A 17,454-nucleotide genomic window follows, 5' to 3' on the forward strand; every position below is an offset into this window, starting at 1 on the left:
ACCCCTACAGTACTAAAAAAAAATCTACTTTAACATAAAGCCATGATACTAAACTGTAAGGCACGGAGAAATCAGTTTCATATGTCGTTTACAATCTTAAAAATCGATTGAAAAGTGTTAACAGATCGAAAAGAACCTATTTTCCATTTTTTTTAGGGAACAAGATAATCTCTACCGAAAAACTAAACACATGAGTTCACAGAGCTTCGCTTCACTTACCGCAGTTTTTTTACAGCAAGAAAATCGGAAATCTCACGTGTTACGAATTTGGGTCTCCAGTGAAGGACACGCACACTGTAATGGACGCTGTCGCATGTTGCGTGGCTAAAACCTGTCCAACCGGTCTGCCAGTGAGCAGGTTTTCGGCAGTATAGGGCCTGCAGTCTGTTCACGTCGATTCTGGAGGCAGAAGGTCTGGGTCTGCTGCTAAATACGCTTTCTGCGGTGAGTCTAACGCCTTGAAAACTGTTTCGTTTCCGAAACCGACATGTTACGACCACAGTTATGAATGCTGTGATAACAAGCTCGTATAACTTGCCAATGGGTGATCTTTAGGCTAAAAGGAACTGAATCGCTCAATTACAGTTAGTTAACTATGATTCTAAGCTCAGTAGAGCCAGCATTCAAACCAGTCCTCCACGCGATAGCGCATCCTGTGATGTCATAAGGGTCACCTAAATATCAAGTCAGTCTCAGTTATTTGTTGTTCAGTAGCGTAAAAGTTATTTATCGGCAGAAATAAGTTACAGCAGAAATAGGCACTCCTGTTGCGGACGTCATGCTGTTGGAGGAAACAGTTTCAAAATATGTTGCGACATGTAAGGGATGAGAACACATAACGGCACCATATCTCAAATACACGAAAATGCAGTTAGTTACGATTTCTAAAATTACTGCCTGCTGATTTTACGAACCAATGCATTTTGCAGTTATGCAATCTTTCATTGAAGTATACTTCAATCGAACCCTTTTGCTGTAGATGCGTTCATAATCAGATATTTATTAATAAAATATAGCTAAGTACGTAACAGCTCAGTTCCGTCCAGCTTGTGTGATACATGGTTCTATTAATAGAATCCAAAACTATACGACCTATCTAAGTTTCAAAGGGAAGTGAACTAACGCAAAACTCCGCCAGCGCACGTGTCGGAAGACCCAACGAACTGACCGACCGCCGTGTCAACCTCGGCCTATGAACGTCATAGGGAGGGACATGAGGTCAGCACACAGCTCTCCCGGCCGTTGTCAGTTTAGTGACCTGAGCTGCTACTTCTTAATCAAGTAGCTCCTCAGTTTGCCTCACAACGGCACCCGTCCAAGTTTTAGCGAAGATCGACTGCGCTTAACTTCTGTGATCGGTCGGGAGCTGGCGTTTCCACCGCGGCAAGGCCGTCGGCTACAATTGCATATTATTTACTCTGCGTACTGTACACACGTTTCCTGCGGTAGTACGTTGCACATTATTTATTCTGCTTATAGTACAGATTTTTCAATGGAACTTGCATAGCAACAATAAATTATTTATATCAAAGCGAGAACAATGACTGACGCATAATACGACACGACCTCTGAAAGGGAGACGTAACGCTCCGTTCGCTGACTCTCGAAAGCAAAGCATTCAGTGTTGCTGTGTACTTGCTTAGACGACTTTGGAGGTGGCATTTATGTGCTGTCGGGTTTATTGTGGTCTCTAGCTTGTGAAACAGATTTTTATCAACGACTCAGATACACTCATGACCAAAGTCTTGACTGACTGTACAGCAGATGTGAACATCAACGGTGCTTATGGATCCGTGTGACGCATCGAGTCGCGAGATGCATTCCTTCCTCATACCTACAACCCGCAAGTTTCCTCTTACAGTTAAATTACAAGATGGACCGAAAAGCTAGAAGTCTGGCTTCCTCCCCCTTATTTTTTCTTTTGTGTACGTCGAAGAACACTTTCAGCTGAATGGACCACTTTTTTACCAACCACCTTATCCTACAAATTTGGCAGGTTTTGCAGATTGCTAGACGTACAATTCAAGTTTATTGTAATGTTCAGTAGAGAGGTCTTATGTAGCTACTGCGAAGATAGCTCACCAAGTGCGACTGTAGGGCCTACACATTGTCAAAAGCTGTAATTCCTCCTCAAACTCTTGCACTTCATTTAGAAACCCGTTAGTGTTTGTTGGGGTAGAACATCGCATTTTACCTTGGTCCATAGCCATTCACGAAAATTCATTTGATGCATTTACCTTGAGACGTCCACTAGAGAGCTTGGCTAATCAGGAAGCCTCATCACTTTATCCAATTTTCTTCAGTAATTTATAGTCTGGAACGTGGTCAATGCAGGATTTTGTATATTAGGATCCCCATCTTAGAGAGAATCACGTGTTTAGCTGTGGGATCTTTCAATACCATCATTGTTTTCTGTTCTGGAGAACTGTGACTTGACTAAGTTTTTGTCGAAGTACTCGGATACTAAATTTTTTTAAATGTCTATCTACATTTACATCTACATGGATACTCTGCAAATCACATTTAAGTGCCTGGCAAAGGGTTCATCGAACCACCTTCACAATTCTCTATTATTCCAATCTCGTATAGCGCGCGGAAAGAATGAACACCTATACCTTTCCGTACGATCTCTGATTTCCCTTATTTTATCTTGGTGATCGTTCCTCCCTATGCAGGTCGGTGTCAACAAAATATTTTCGCATTCGGAGGAGAAAGTTGGTGATTGGAATTTCATGAGAAGATTCCGTAGCAACGAAAACCGCCGTTTTTTTTAATGACGTTCAGCCCAAATCCTGTATCACTTCTGTGACACTCTCTCCCACGTTTCGCTATAATACAAAATGTGCTGCCTTTCTTTGAACTTTTTCGATGTACTCCGTCAGTCCTATCTGGTGAGGGTCCCACACCGCGCAGCAGTATTCTAAAAGAGGACGGACAAGCGTAGTGTAGGCAGTCTCCTTAGTAAATCTGGTGCATTTTCTAAGTGTCCTGCCAATAAAACGCAGTCTTTGGTTAGCCTTCCCAACAACATTTTCTATGTGTTCCTTCCAATTTAAGTTGTTCGTAATTGTAATACCTAGGTATTTAGTTCAATTAATGACTTTTAAATTAGACTGATTTATCGTGTAACCGAAGTTTGACGAGTTCCTTTTATCACTCATGTGGATGACCTCACACTTTTCGTTACTTAGGGTCAACTGCCAACTTTCGCACGATTCAGATATTTTTTCTAAATCTTTTTGTAATTTTTTTGATCTTCTGCTGACTTTAATAGTCAATAATGGACAGCGTCATCTGCAAACAACCTAAGACGGTTGCTCAGATTGTCTCCCAAAACGTTTATATACACTCCTGGAAATTGAAATAAGAACACCGTGAATTCATTGTTCCAGGAAGGGGAAACTTTATTGACACATTCCTGGGGTCAGATACATCACATGATCACACTGACAGAACCACAGGCACATAGACACAGGCAACAGAGCATGCACAATGTCGGCACCAGTACAGTGTATATCCACCTTTCGCAGAGATGCAGGCTGCTATTCTCCCATGGAGACGATCGTAGAGATGCTGGATGTAGTCCTGTGGAACGGCTTGCCATGCCATTTCCACCTGGCGCCTCAGTTGGACCAGCGTTCGTGCTGGACGTGCAGACCGCGTGAGACGACGCTTCATCCAGTCCCAAACATGCTCAATGGGGGACAGATCCGGAGATCTTGCTGGCCAGGGTAGTTGACTTACACCTTCTAGAGCACGTTGGGTGGCACGGGATACATGCGGACGTGCATTGTCCTGTTGGAACAGCAAGTTCCCTTGCCGGTCTAGGAATGGTAGCACGATGGGTTCGATGACGGTTTGGATGGACCGTGCACTATTCAGTGTCCCCTCGACGATCACCAGTGGTGTACGGCCAGTGTAGGAGATCGCTCCCCACACCATGATGCCGGGTGTTGGCCCTGTGTGCCTCGGTCGTATGCAGTCCTGATTGTGGCGCTCACCTGCACGGCGCCAAACACGCATACGACCATCATTGGCACCAAGGCAGAAGCGACTCTCATCGCTGAAGACGACACGTCTCCATTCGTCCCTCCATTCACGCCTGTCGCGACACCACTGGAGGCGGGCTGCACGATGTTGGGGCGTGAGCGGAAGACGGCCTAACGGTGTGCGGGACCGTAGCCCAGCTTCATGGAGACGGTTGCGAATGGTCCTCGCCGATACCCCAGGAGCAACAGCGTCCCCAATTTGCTGGGAAGTGGCGGTGCGGTCCCCTACGGCACTGGGTAGGATCCTACGGTCTTGGCGTGCATCCGTGCGTCGCTGCGGTCCGGTCCCAGGTCGACGGGCACGTGCACCTTCCGCCGACCACTGGCGACAACATCGATGTACTGTGGAGACCTCACGCCCCACGTGTTGAGCAATTCGGCGGTACGTCCACCCGGCCTCCCGCATGCCCACTATACGCCCTCGCTCAAAGTCCGTCAACTGCACATACGGTTCACGTCCACGCTGTCGCGGCATGCTACCAGTGTTAAAGACTACGATGGAGCTCCGTATGCCACGGCAAACTGGCTGACACTGACGGCGGCGGTGCACAAATGCTGCGCAGCTAGCGCCATTCGACGGCCAACACTGCGGTTCCTGGTGTGTCCGCTGTGCCGTGCGTGTGATCATTGCTTGTACAGCCCTCTCGCAGTGTCCGGAGCAAGTATGGTGGGCCTGACACACCGGTGTCAATGTGTTCTTTTTTCCATTTCCAGGAGTGTAGATAAGGAACTGCCGAGGCCCTATAACACTACCTTGAAGAACGCCAGATATCACTGCTGTTTTACTCAATGACTTTCCATGAATTACTACGAACTGTGACCTCTCTGAGAGGAAATCGCAAATCCAGTCACATAACTGAGACGATATTCCATAAGCACAGAATTTCACTACGAGCCGCTTGTGTGGTACAGTGTCAAAAACCTTCCCGAAATCCAGAAATTCGGAATAGATCTGAAATCCCTTGTCAATAGCACTCAACACCTCATGTTAATAAAGAGCTAGTTGTGTTTCACAGGAACAAAGTTTTCTAAATCCATGTTGACTGTGTGTCAATAGACCGTTTTCTTCGAGGTAATTCATAATGTTCGAACACAATATAAGTTCCAAAATCTAGCTGCATATCGACGTTAACGATATGGCCCTGTAATTTGGTGGATTACTCCTACTTGGTGGATTACTCCTACTACCTTTCTTGAATATTGGTGTGACCTGTGCAGCTTTCCAGTCTTTGGGTACGGATCTTTCGTCGAGCGATCGGTTGTATATTATTGTTAAGTATGGAGCTAATGCATCAGCATACTCCGAAAGGAACCTAACTGATATACAGTCTGGAACAGAAGACTGGCTTTTATTAAGTGATTTAAGTTGCTTCACTACTCCTAGGATATTTACTTCTACGTTACTCATGTTGGCAGCTGTTCTCGATTCGAATTCTGGAATATTTACTTCGTCTTCTTTTATGAAGGCATTTCGGAAGGCTGTGTTTAGTAAGTCTGCTTTGGCAGCGCTGTCTTCGATAGTATCTCCATTGATATCGTGTAGAGAAGGCATTGATTGTTTCTTGCCGCTAACATACTTCACGTACGAGATGAATCTCTTTGGATTTTCTGCCAGGTTTGAGACAAAGTTTCGTTGTGGAAACTGTTAAAGGCATCTCGCATTGAAGTCCGCGCTAAATTTCGAGCTTCTGTAAAAGATCGCCAATCTTGGGGATTTTGCGTCTGTTTAAATTTGACATGTTTGTTTCGTTGTCTCTGAAACAGTGTTCTAACCCGTTTTGTGTATCAACGAGGATCAGCTCCGTCGTTTGTTCATTTATTTGGTATAAATCTCTCAATTGCTGCCAGATACTATTTCTTTAAGCTACCTCTGGTCTACACTTATATTATTAATTTGGAATGAGTGGAGATTGTCTCTCAGAAAGGCCTGAAGTGAGTTTTTATCTGCTTTTTTGAATAGGTATATTTTTCGCTTATTTTTCGAGGATTTGGGGATTACAGTATTCAATCTCGCTACGACAACTCGATGTTCACTAATCCCTGAATCGGTTTTGATGCTCATTATTACCTCAGGATTAGTTCTTGCTAAGAGGTCAAGTGTGTTTTCACAACCGTTTACTATTCGCGTGGGCTCATGAACTAACTGTTGGAAAAATTTTCAGAGAATTTCGGATGATATTTTATGCGTACCTCCGGAATTAAACATGTATTTTCACCGACATGTCGAGGGTAAACTAAAGTCACCACTAACTATTATCGTATGAGTCGGGTATGTGTTTGAAATCAGACTCAAGTTTTCTTTGAACCTTTCAGCAACTGAATCATCTGTATTGAGAGGTCAGTAAAAGGATCCAATTATTATTTTATGCCGGTTGCCAACAATGACCTGTGCCTATACACTATCTTATTAATGATTTATGTGTTTGTTAAATTTAATAATTAATTTTAATTTAAATACCCAGACAGCTTCAACAGTGCTACTTATATATACCTTTTGTCAACGCTATCAGGTCCTACATCTTTATCAGTATTTCACAAGACGAGGTACTGCGTATGGTATAGCAGAACAATTTTCATTACTGGTGTTCCCAGATGATGTAGATGTATACAAAGAGACTGCTTAGTTGTAATTTTGTATCAGTATTCTTGCTATTGACCAGTGGTGGTAAGATTAGTGGCTGTCTCTTAAGACACATAAATCTAACGAACGTACAAACACAGTATACGTTCAAACGTAGTGCGCTGGTTCATCTATGAGTGTGGATGTGATAGACGGTTACAATCCTATTTCGCTTCGCTGTGGTATGCTGACATTACTTTAGCTTGTAGCGAAGTCTCTCCATTACCAGTGACATACTGAATTCTCTTTAGTAGGTAGTTCTAAATTCTATAGCTCACCTGTTGCAACATTACTTAAGAACATTTCTTGTGGACTAAGTGACAGCGTAGAATTATACTGAACGTTTCCAAACGTGACTGCATTCGGTGCCTTTTGGAGACAATCTCCCTGAATACTATCGTTCTTACTTACAATCATCAATACTGTTTTTATTCTGTCGAAGCGTTCATTACCTGACATTCTGGCTTTCTTAGTTGCTCGCACTTCAGGGAATCTCCGACGCCTTCGAACGACTCTACAAGCACTATAGTGTCGTCAACATACCTGCTGCGATCACTTTTTTTCTGGTGTGCGTCCTGGGAGAAACGGACTTCTAATCTGGCAGTCTGGCAGATGCGTTTCATGGAGGTCCGGAAATCACAGAGTCATAGCACTATCAGAAGACCTCCAAATCCATATTCAACGGTAGGATATCCATCTTTCGAAACTTAGCACTCTTGTAGCAAAGCCAAGCCACAAAGTAAGTGCAGCAAAGAACCAATAAGCAGATATGACTCGCGCTGCGTTCATGAAACTATTCTGTAGCCAAGTGAAATGATCGTATGGTGTTATTGGCAGGGAGAGCCCTTCTGGTGTAGTTCTACTTTAGATATGATACCACTTTGCCGGCTTGCACTTCGATGAAGGTGAAATGAAGTGATGAGCACAATACAAGCGCACAATAAACTATGAAAGAAAATCTCCGACTCAGCCGATAATCGAACACGTAATACGACGGTCTAAATGGAACAAACCAGTTCATCAGGACTTTGGACTACAGGGTGGGCAGGATTGGAAAACGCAGTGCTTGGCCACCATGTCCCCCTCACCAGCTGGCGAGCCGTGCTGATAAAATTTGAATGTAGTCCGCCTCAGTAGGTGTGTGGTCAGAGTGACGGTTTGCTAAGCGAATGGTCCAGGGTTCGTAGATTTTCTCCACTCAGGGACTTGGTGTTGCGTTGTCCTTACGTTCGTAACGTCATAACTGACGTTACAGTGTTGAAGTGGCTGAATGGGCACGGCGCCGAAAGCCAATTAAAAACAGGAGAGAAAAATAAAAAAAAGAAAGAAAGAAACTAGAAAAGAAATTAGCCGGAAGCACCGAAATACAGTAAGGGGTGCCGACATGGTCTCTTTTTTTCAGAAACCACCGTGGTAGTGTGGAACATATTTATTCATGTATTTCATTAACAAAAATGGTTCAAATGGCTCTGAGCACTATGGGACTTAACTACTGTGGTCATCAGTCCCCTAGAACTTAGAACTACTTAAACCTAACTAACCTAAGGACATCACACACATCCATGCCCGAGGCAGGATTCGAACCTGCGACCGTAGCAGTCGCGCGGTTCCGGACTGCGCGCCTAGAACCGATTTCATTAACAGATCGCCTTGAAATGTAAGGTGGGTCGGATGCTTTTGAATCCAATAGCAAACACTTCTCAGTATTACAATGTTATTGGTATACAGTTGTTAATTATTATTTTTTAAATAATATAAAGACTATAATTTAAACTTCTCTAATGTTACAGCGAATTGAGTGCGTAACAGTAGTTAAAATGGTTCAATACAATTTTTTTCTGCCTATCTGATGAGAATATACTTTATACATGCAAATGTCAAAAAAAAAAAAAAAAAAAAATGTAATACAATGAGTGTGGTGGAAATAATTTACAATATATTGAGGAAAGTGATATACTGTACCTGGATGTGTAGCATAGCGTGTGTAGCATGTAGGTTGGTAATGGCCTAATTCTACGTTTTTCAGGTGAGAAGATCTCGGTAGAACCTAGAGCTATTCTGATCTGAAATGATTTTTGCATGTGTATGTTTACTGTGTTTGTGTGTATTGATATATTACTGGGAGTGTTGCAAGTCAGGATACTACATGATATTCAGCAGCTGCTTGTTTGTCCTATTGTGGGTAGTTGCGGTACATTCTATATGGTACCTTAGATACATACACCTGAGCATTTGCTACAAGTAGTACATGAATTTTAGCTTTACATGAGAAATGTATTTATGTTTGTAAATTTTTTAGTAGAAGAATAATGTAGTTCATGGCTACTCGAGTGGATTACTCCTTAAATAACTTAATACATTACATTTTTAGATTTATACATACTTTATACAGAAAACATATTTGATGTATAAAATTAATTCATTGTAGCTCTAAATAGAGTAGAGAATATACTTCTATCTACACATAATAGAACAATACGTTACTGCTTGTGTGCAGTATACTTTAAACACCATGCAATATGTTAATGGGGAGTAGGAGCGTCGAAATAAATGTTCTTCAAGCCTTCTCCTCCCAAGCGACGTTACGTTATTACTAGAGTCTTACTATGTGCTGTCGGTATTTGTTTCTTTTATGATTGTGACTGCCTGTTGTGTTGTTGGTGACTGTGTTGTGGCATGCAGTGTCATGCGTTGTTGATTTGGGTCCCTTACATGTTGATCCTTTCTGAGACATGTTCACTTAGTGTGTTGGTTCTGAAGTGTCGGCAGAAGTGCCAACACCGTGTTGTTTGAGGAAGCCGAAATGCACGCTATAAGCTCACGCAGGATGGCGTGAAGTCTGAAACAGGATACGTAATGAATGCTATAAAGAAAAGTACGTAGCTGCTGGAATACTTAACTTTAATTCACAATTGGTGAACATTGGTCTTGTTACTGTACATGCTTCATTAGAGACATAGCAAAGGATAAATGGCGCCTTGCTAGGTCGTAGCAATTGACTTAGCTGAAGGCTATGCTAACTATCGTCTCGGCAAATGAGAGCGTAGTTGTCAGTGAACCTTTCCTAGCAACGTCGGCTGTACAACTGGGGCGAGTGCTAGTACGTCTGCCTGTGTGGTGGCGCTCGGTCTGCGATTACTGACAGTGGCGACACGCGGGTCCGTCGTATACTAGCGGACCGCGGCCGATTTAAAAGGCTACCACCTAGCAAGTGTGGTGTCTGGCGGTGACACCACAGGTTCCTTCTTCGGTTTCAGAATCTGTGGTCCTGATTGTGTCCTCCCATGGGTTTTCTGTTGCTTGTACTTGTCTAGGTGAACCGTAAATTTACTTTCAGAAACTTTTCTTAAAAAATTTACTTTATATACTAGCGATTGATGAAGAACATTAACACATTTAATCACACTAGATGAGCTTGTAAGTAGTTGCCAGGAAGTAACTGATGGAAAATGAAATTACTTTAACAAATGTGAATTTTATCTAGAGGCAGAAAGAACAATATTAACAGTATGAGCCTTCGGGCTGAGAAGCTTGCCTGCTCCCTTTCAACACGACGGTAGTCATGACCGCTCACAACAACCTCTGAAAGAGTACACTGGTGCAAATCTGCAACACATCAGATTACTTTAAACTACAAAATTTTTAACAACTCACACAAACCACAAACCGTAAACTATGCACCCCGTAAGACCGATGTAAATGGTACAACATTCAACTTATTTGCCAGCGAAAGTGCAATTTTTTTAAGGGCCCTTACGGTGGAAGGGTGGCAACCTTATAGCCTAAAATGAATATTTCAATAAAACCCATAAAATGCAGACTTACATAAAATGTACAACGTGCTCTACATTACACATATACCACCTCGCAAGATGATAGGCCAGATAAAAACATGTTTCAAGAATTCGGCCTTTAAGCAATATATTCGTTAACACCGAATCCGACAAACATGACAGAGGCAGCTATTAACGGTTTAGAAAAGCTTCTCCACGGCAATCATTCACTGACGCCCCACTTACACGTAAACTGAAGGATTTTTTCCGCTGTATCTAGCATCAAAGTTCACATACGTATCGGGTTCACGTTATTGTCCACGATAACATTTTTGTTTCTTGCTGCGCACGTATCTTATCAAATGTAAGTTTCTGCAAGATTCTCCAGTGTTTCAGCCATAGCGACATCGGGATCTTCAAGGATAGATTTCATTCCAACAATCTGGAAAATTTTTTGTGATTGCTTTCATGGCTGTGTATCGTTGTGACAATTCTTGTATAAAGCGCTCTGCGCGTTTAAACACTGTTCGACGTACTTCTTAAATCGATAATCCAGCATCACAAGCTGGCTCACATGGCGCTGTTTTATTTACTTTCTTTGTTCCTCGTCGATCAATATTAACGTCCATATCACTGCATTTTTTAGTGCCAAGCGCAACAGCATATTCTATAATAGTGGTTCATGCCACCACTGAAAGCTCATTCAAGGTTTTTAATTTGGCTAGTATTTTACGCAAAATCAATTCTGAAGATTGTAAATATTGCAGGACTAAATTTACTTCTTCCAGCATCGTGTAGATAAGAAAAGTTAAAATCACATATAATAAGCTTGCTGCATATCTAATGTCAAAGATTGCCTTAGATGGATCCTGCATATCTTCCAAAGTGCCCACAATTGTTTCCTTTTATGTCTTTAACCGAATTAATACCCGCCCGCGATAGCTGAGTAGCTATATCGAACCAAAAAAGAAAAAGATGAAAAAGAGTGGTCAGCGCGACAGAATGTCAGTCCAAAGGGCCCGGGTTTGATTCACGGCTGGGTTGGAGATTTTACCCGTTCAGGGACGGTGTTGTGTTGTCCTAATCATCATTATTTCATCCCCATCGACGCGCAAGTCGCCGAAGTGGCGTCAAATCGAAAGAATTTCAACCGGCGAACGGTGTACACGACGGGAGGCCCTAGTCACACAACATTTATTTTACTGAATTAATGACCATTCCAGCGAGTAACAGATAGTCATTTCAGCCTTATTCCTGTTTTTTATTCAATTAATACTCATCCATATACATGCAGAAGACGGGTAAACCTCCATACAGATCAAAAGCAGGTGACGTTGGAAGCAAGGCATAGAATGCGTGAAATCCACAAAGATTTATGGAATATTTCGTACAGCGACTGAACAGAGCTCTAGTACTGACTTCTCGAATTTTTCGTTATAATCTGACTGACGTGGCGTTGACACAATCTAGAGCCAAGCACATGGCAATATCCAGCACAACTGCAGCTGAATATACTTTGCAGTCTTTCACGTCACAAAAAAATTTACAAATCCGTTTTTTTGTTTGTTTTTTTTTTTTGTTTTTTTTTTTTTTGAAACCGTTTCTTAAGTCTAGATGACTCAAGTTATTCTAGTTGGGTTTCCATATTCACAAAATAAATTATACAATAAATACCACGGACACAGCGCAGACAGATCATTCCATCAGCACCACCTGATGATGGCGGAACGGTTATCCGCCGAAATATCGCGGAACTTCGACGAACGGATCCGGCTGCACACCCGAGAACCTTGGATACAGCACATTCGCCGGGAAAGCCTGAGATCTCATATCACCAACCTCTACGGGGAGGATATGTACCAACTGGTGAAGAAACTGGATAAGCTTCGGAACCTTTTTACTAAGGTGTAGGGATGAAAACACCGTACCTACGTTCGCCAAAATGATGCATTTTATATGCACGCCTGCAGCGAATCGTATTAAGCGAAGAGCCAGTCTGGCCCTGGTCAGGGAGAGGATTCGCTACACCCGTCTACAACTGGACAAGAACGCAAAGGAGCTGCTGCATCTTCATGTACGATTATCCTCCGTACTCCAAGATCACTCTTGGGAATGGGTGGACGGTGTTACCTGGGCCCAGGCAGACTGGACCCACCGTAAATCCACGGAGAAGCAGATCACCAAGTTTGCACGACTACCTGGCAAACCGAAACATGAGATAGTGCCCACTAGGCGGACCGTGATTAACCTCACGGGTAAATCACTCGGCGACGCAGCTACAGCTGTACCTGTAAAAGGACTCAATTTCGCACCGACACCTGCATATCTGCCGTTCAATGAAATAATCTCTTCAGTAGAACAGGCTGTCCGTGGCTTACCAGATGACAAAGCAGAAGAAATCAGAAGGGAAACTTGCCGGATTGTTTCAAGGGCAAAACCAGCCAGAAGCAACATCTCGGGAGCAGAAAGAGCAGCACTACGAGCCCTCAGAGACGATAAGGAGATCGTCGTTCTTCCTGCCGACAAAGGAAATGCCACAGTCATCTTTGAGAGACGCGACTACGAAAAGAAGATGCTGCAATTGCTAGACGATCCAGCATATCGGAAAATCAACACAGACCCGACCAGGAAGATACAACAAAGCACCGCCACCTTGTAACCTCCCCACAAAAATATAATAAATAAAATTAGTATGATTCTAATTTAGTGTAACCGCCCCACAAATTTCTTTCTCATTTGTAACCTCCCTACAAAATTCTTTCTCATTTAATCTAATCTCAAAATTCATTCACATTTAGCGTAGCCTCTAAACAGAAAAGTTCCTAAACCTCTCAACAGTAAAAATTATAATTATGTCGTTCACATTTAGTATAACATCCTAATAAAAAAATAAATTCAGTAACCTGGTAATAAAACAATGTAACTAACCTCTCAATTAAATTGTCGCTCACTTATGACTTTTCAATAATTCACTGTGAATTTAACCTGGTAAATTTTGGACGACAGCAGTGCTGCGTCATGGCCCTGAAAGATCATTCCGAATAAAAGAAAAGGAAAAATTCTTACCTCAATGAAGTCGCCGGATATATCTGCTCTTACAATAAATTTTTCCGGCACAGCTCTGTGCAATGCTGGCCGACCTATCTGTCATTTATGAAAGGAAGCAACCGATTTTTCTTTTTTTTGCAACAATCGGGATGATCATGGATGGGAGAAATTAGTAAATTCTTTAAATTGAAATGAATGGTTGTTAAAAGTTACTTTTTATGAGAAAGATTATTATTACGAGATTTTTAAAACATTTACATGGGACTTGAGATGACATTACTACATATACGCGAGGCTGCTTTTTACCTTATACAATAATACTCAGGCTCCGGCATAGCTGCACCGCGACCGGCCACCCAACACGATACACCAGACCAGACTAGAGCAGACTCCAGACTAGCAACAACTTACTGCTACAGCTACACAGTTCCTACGGTAGTCAACACTGCTCTCTGGTCAGAGACTTTGCATATCGCAGGCAGCACATGAGCAATAAATCGAAATTACATCTGCTCGGACCTCTTACAACCTTTCTGAAAAATAGCGCGCTCCAGGAGAAGGACATCAAAAGACTTCGGCAACGTTAGGCGGTAGCCCCGAGGATACATGGTCTCCCAAAAACGCATAAAGTAGGGACGCGACCCATAGTCAGCAACATAGGGGCACCGACGTATCTTTTGGCGCAGCACTTAGCGGGGTCCGCAGCTCGTGGTCGTGCTGTAGCGTTCTCGCTTCCCACGCCCGGGTTCCCTGGTTCGATTCCCGGCGGGGTCAGGGATTTTCTCTGCCTCGTGATGACTGGGTGTTGTGTGACGTCCCTAGATTAGTTAGGTTTGAGTAGTTCTAAGTTCTAGGGGACTGATGACCATAGATGTTAAGTCCCATAGTGCGCAGAGCCATTTGAACCATTTGAACCACTTAGCGGGCATGCTAAGACCTTATGTGGGGAAATGTGCGCACCATATTCGAAACTCGACGGACTTCATTGGCCTCCTGAAGGAGACGACAGTACAAGAATCCGACATCATGGTCAGCTTCGATGTCGTCTCATTATTCACACGTGTCCCGCTGGAATATTCTCTCCACTTAATCAGTGAGAAATTCGGGCCTCAGCTGACACAACTGTTCAGGCACGTGTTAACATCGACGTATTTTGTCTTCAACGGTCAATACTACGAGCAGACCGACGGAGTAGCCATGAGGAGCCCGCTCTTCCCCAGTGGTGGCCAACCTGTTCATGGAGAGTTTCGAAGAGGAAGCACTGGAAGCCACCGAACTGAAACCTGTATGCTTCTTTCGCAACGTGGACGACACGTTCGTCATCTGGCCACATGGACAGGAACAGCTACAGATATTTCTGCAACATCTAAATTCGGTCCATAGTAACATTCAGTTCACGATGGAGACTGAGAAAGATGGAAAACTACCCTTTCTTGATGTCCTAGTGGAACGTAGGTCTGATGGCTCACTGGGTCACAGTGTGTACCGAAAGCCCACACACACTGACCTGTACCTACATGCGTCCAGCTGCCACCATCCGGCGCAGCTTAATCGAATGCTCAACACCTTGGTACATAGAGCACACTCGATCTCTGATCAACAGAACTTGACAACGGAACTCAAACACCTGGAGATCGTGTTCCACAAGAATGGGTATGGTAACCGCCAAATCCAAAGGGCCTTCCGACAACAGAAGTGCAGCAAGAACCGAGATGAAGAACAACCCGAAGAAGAAAGCAAGCTCTGGCCTTTCTGCCATTTGCTGGCAACGTATCGTCAAAAATAGGGAGAGTGTTAAGGCGACACAAGATTGACACAGTCTTCCGGCCACCAGCAAAGATTCGTGACCTACTAGGAACGGCAAAAGATGACGTAGGGCTGAGGAAAGCGGGCGTATACAAATTCCCGTGCGGCTGTGGCAAATCCTATATCGGCCAAACAGTTCTCACGGTCGCGGACCGATGCAAAGAACACGAATGTCACACCCGCTTACGCCAACCCAGCCCTATCAGAACACTGCATTGAAACCGGACACACAGCGAAATTCGAAGAGACAAAAATCCTGACTGCCACAAGTGCCTACTGGGACAGTACCTACAAGGAGGCCATAGAAATTCGAGTAACAGATAACCTCATCAACAGGGACACCGGGTTTCAACTTAGCAAGGCCTGGAAACCGTTATTAAACACCATGAAAGAGCAACGGCACGAGCGGACGCGAGATCCTTCCGCCACGGCGGACGGAGATGGACTGCGCCTACCACCGGGCGTGGCTGCAGCTTCCCCCACCCCTCCCACCACGCGGCGCCCTGCCGGCCGCCCGCGCCGGGGTACGACTCGGGACCCCGCGGACATAAATACCACGGACACAGCGCAGACAGATCATTCCGCTGCTCGACTCGCTGCGACTCACATCGTCACCGCGCACGCAACGCTATGGCTGGGAAGGAGATTGCCGCCGCATTGGAAGCCCTCATCAATGCGATGGGGTTCACCGGCGGCCGCCAACGGCAGCCAAGGCGCAAGCGAACGCAGCGGAACAGGACGATGCTCCAGTGCTACAACTGCCAGCAGCTGGGGCATACTGCGCGCGGGTATAAGAACGCCGTCGCGTGTTTGAAGTGCGCGGCGGCTCACGACACCCGCAGCTGCACGAAGCCTCGTGGGGTGGCCTGCAGCTGCGCGAACTGCGGCGGACCACACGCCGCCAACTCATGTAGCTGCGGCTACCTCCGCGAGTCACGCCGTCTACCCGCCGCACCACGCCCTGCGGCGACGTCAAGCGCCTCGACGGCTGCCCCGCCCCCCCGCTCCGGCGAGGGGTGCGAGCCGCGCCGCCTTGAGGCCGCCACCGACGAAGCTATGGCCGGCTTCCAAGCCGCCTTCGCGGCCGAAAGGGCCGCACTGAAGGAGGAGCTCGCAGCTGTGCATCGCCAGCTCCAGCAGCTGCGCGATGAGCTGCGGGCTATCAAGAAGAAGCCGCCAGTTCCCGCCGCCGCCCCCGCTGTGAGTCGTCCGGTTGGGGTCGACGCGGCCACGCAAACAACCGCCGCTCCGCCTCCTGCAGCAGTGCAGGAGGTGGCGCCCATGGAAACAGACGATGTGCCGCCTGGGCTGCCCCCCTCCAAGGTGGCAGCCGCAAGCAAGGGCGCTAAGGCGCCTCCTGACTCCTCGCAAGCCGAGAAGCCAATGAAGAAGAGGTGGCTTAGCTTGCCATTCCCCGGAGTGAGTAACGTACAGGTCATCCTGAAGAACATTGCCGCGGCACTGAAGAACGGGTCCTACCCCTATTCACATCAACCATACCCCTTCACCCCGCCTGACCAGCCTATACCTCCCCTCCCCCATCGACCGATCCGCCTTCGCACGTACAGATACCGTGACGCGTTGATGGAAGCGCTCACGAAGAAAGAACTAGCCTTGATCAATTCACACCCCTTCTTCACGACCTAGTAGACGTTATAGACCTATGGGTGGAGGAAGAGTTCCGGTGTGGTAGGAGGAAGGTGAATCCCAATGCTCAGGAAGCCATGGAAGCCACTGCGCGTAAACAACAACAGTTTTAGTAACAAAAACCATGCGAGGCCATCACTACAGTAGCGGCGACTCTTGCTAAAACCACCGGCCAGTCATTTAGGCCGTTCGCTTTCCATTTCTCTCACTGTCCCTCTCACTATCCTTTAATCTTGTTATTATTTTAATATAAAAAATCACAAAAAATGGGAAAAATGCACAAAGCCAAGCAGCACGATAAAGCCATGTAATTTTCTAGCCAAACCGTCATGCCAGAAGGTGAAGCGCCTCGTGCGCTAGTACTTCGCCCCCAGTCGAGGATATCTTCCTCCTTCAAATGTGCAGGTGCGTAGACAGATCATTCCATCAGCACCACCTGATGATGGCGGAACGGTTATCCGCCGAAATATCGTGGAACTTCGACGAACGGATCCGGCTGGACACTCGAGAA

General features: G+C 45.1%; 1 protein-coding gene across 1 annotated transcript in view; it reads left to right on the top strand.

Moving 5' to 3' along the window:
* The first annotated feature begins 363 nt into the window (after positions 1-363).
* Positions 364-17,454, top strand: part of LOC126482287 (clavesin-1-like) — a 65,873-nt gene continuing 48,782 nt past the window's right edge. The window contains exon 1 of the mRNA XM_050106281.1: positions 364-444. The gene's annotated coding sequence lies outside the window, so the exon portion shown is untranslated. The remainder of the gene's footprint in view (positions 445-17,454) is intronic.

This window comes from Schistocerca serialis, chromosome 5 (assembly GCF_023864345.2).
Source record: "Schistocerca serialis cubense isolate TAMUIC-IGC-003099 chromosome 5, iqSchSeri2.2, whole genome shotgun sequence".
In the NCBI taxonomy this organism is placed as follows: Eukaryota; Metazoa; Arthropoda; class Insecta; order Orthoptera; family Acrididae; genus Schistocerca; species Schistocerca serialis.